Source organism: Limulus polyphemus, unplaced genomic scaffold (genome assembly GCF_000517525.1).
Source record: "Limulus polyphemus unplaced genomic scaffold, Limulus_polyphemus-2.1.2 Scaffold5802, whole genome shotgun sequence".
Taxonomy (NCBI): domain Eukaryota; kingdom Metazoa; phylum Arthropoda; class Merostomata; order Xiphosura; family Limulidae; genus Limulus; species Limulus polyphemus.
In genome coordinates, this window is record NW_013671412.1 from 3,574 (window position 1) to 6,083 (window position 2,510).

At 31.4% G+C, this 2,510-nt stretch overlaps 1 pseudogene; it reads right to left on the reverse strand.

Annotated features, from left to right (window-relative positions):
* Positions 1 to 1,594: 1,594 nt before the first annotated feature.
* LOC106473003 overlaps positions 1,595 to 2,510 on the reverse strand; it is a 48,833-nt pseudogene continuing 47,917 nt past the window's right edge.

A 2,510-nucleotide genomic window follows, 5' to 3' on the forward strand; every position in this document is an offset into this window, starting at 1 on the left:
CAATGAAGTGAGAATAACTTTAACTTGTGAAAGCAACATTTACAAATTGATCTTATCAATGAAGTGAGAATAACTTTAACTTGTGAAAGCAACATTTACAAATTGATCTTATCAACCAAGTGATAATAACTTTAACTTGTGAAAGCAACATTTACAAACTTGATCTTATCAATGAAGTGATAATAACTTTAACTTGTGAAAGCAACATTTACAAATTGATCTTATGAACCAAGTGATAATAACTTTAACTTGCCAAAGCAATATTTAAAAATTGATCTTTGAAATAAGCAATAAAAACTTTAAGTTGCCAAAGCAACATTTACAAATTAATATTATGAACTAAGTAATAATAATAACTAACTTTACAAAGCAACATTTACTAATTGATCTTATGAAATAAGCAATAAAAACTTTAAGTTGCCAAAGAAATACTTACGTATCGATTTTATGAACTAAGTAATACTAACTAACTTGCCAAAGCAACATTTACAAATTGACCTTATGAACTATGTGATAATAACTAATTTTCCAAAGCAACATTTACTAATTGATCTTATGAAATAATCAATAAAAACTAACTTACCAAAGAAATATTTACAAATTGATCTTATGAACCAAGTGATAATAACTTTAACTTTCCAAAACAACATTTACAAATTGATCTTATCAACCAAGTGATAATAACTTTAAATTGTGAAAGCAACATTTAGAAATTGATCTTATGAACCAAGTGATAATAAGATTAACTTGCCAAAGCAACATTTACTAATTGATCTTATGAAATAATCAATAATAACTAACTTGCCAAAGCAATATATACTAATTGATCTTATGAATGCACTAATTTGTTGGGGTCATTAGTGTAGAGATTGAGTGCAATATTGCAAGCTTCATTGGCGGGGACTTCGGTTTGCTGTCATGTTAAACTTATATTAAAGTTTTTCGTCATTACCCATTTAAGTCGTCTCTAGCCATTATTACTCTCAAAGTGGGTTCCTCGTCATCGAATTTGAAAAGCATATTACGTTGCACGCGCCGCATGTTAGTAGTACACCTCTACCACGTGCTATATTAGCCCCGTGTTTGTGCTTTCCAACGTTAGTTTTTAATTCATTTTTGGGCACGTGTGTGCGTGTACGCTCTGTATCACGTAATGAATTCCTAAGATGGGAACAAAAATACAAGTTAATACTTTTCTCGTGTTCTGGAAAACTCAGATTCGGTTGTTGTTGTTTTTTTAATTTCGCGCAAAGCTACACGAGGGCTATCTGCGCTAACCGTCCCTAATTTAGCAGTGAAAGACTAGAGGGAAGGCAGCTAGTCATCACCACACACCGCCAACTCTTGGGCTACTCTTTTACCAACGAATAGTGGAATTGACCAGACCTGAATAACGCCCCCCAAGGCTCAAAGGGCGAGCGTGTTTGGTGGGTCGGGGAGTCGAACCAGCGACTGAATCAAGTGCCCTAACCACCTGGCCATGCCGGGCCAACTCAGGTTCGAAAAGTAGCGTGAAGTGTGAGTAACAATACTTTTATTAACTAAAACATTAAAGGCAAGAAACAAATTAATATTATAACAAACAAACACAAACTTTGGGCAAGATTTTCAACTTTACAAAATGCAACTAATACAAGAACGATACATATTGATTGATTACAATAAACTTCAGTTCAAGATCTCTGGTGAAAAAAATAGATAAAAAACAAAAATAATCAAACGAACTGTCTTGAGTCAACTTTGTTCATATATAATTAAATTCATGGAAGATGAGAAAGATTTTCATAGTGCTCATCCATCGATGGAGTAGAAGGTTGTAACTTCGTCTTCTGAAAGTTGATAAGATCAGTTTGTAAATGTTGCTTTGGCAAATTAAAACTATTATCACTTGGTTCATAACATAAATTTGTAAATGTTGCTTTGGTAACATAAAGCAATTATCACTTAATTCATGAGATCTATATGTAAATGTTGCTTTGGCAAGTTAAAGTTATTATCACTTGGTTCATAAGATCAATTTGTAAATGTTGCTTTGGCAGTAAAGTTTTTATTGCTTATTTCAAAGATCAATTTTTAAATATTGCTTTGGCAACTTAAAGTTTGTATTGCTTACTTCATAAGATCAATAAATAAATGTTGCTTTCGAAAGTCAGTTATTACTTAGTTCATCAGATCAATTTGTAAATGTTGCTTTGGCAGGTTAGTTATTATTACTAAATTCATAAGATCAATTTACAGTGTTGTTTTGGCAAGTTAAAGTTATTATCACTTTGTTCATAAGATCAATTAGTATATATATATTGCTTTGGCAAGTTAGTTTTTATTGCTTATTTCATAAGATCAATTAGTAAATGTTGCTTTGGAAAGTTATTTATTCAAATGACCTATTTGTAAATTTTGCTTTGGCAAGTTAAAGTTTTTAATGCTTAGTTCTTAAGTTCAATTTGTAAATGTTGCTTTAGCAAGTTAAAGCTATTATCACTTAGGCTGGGGATGAACACTTTTTGCTT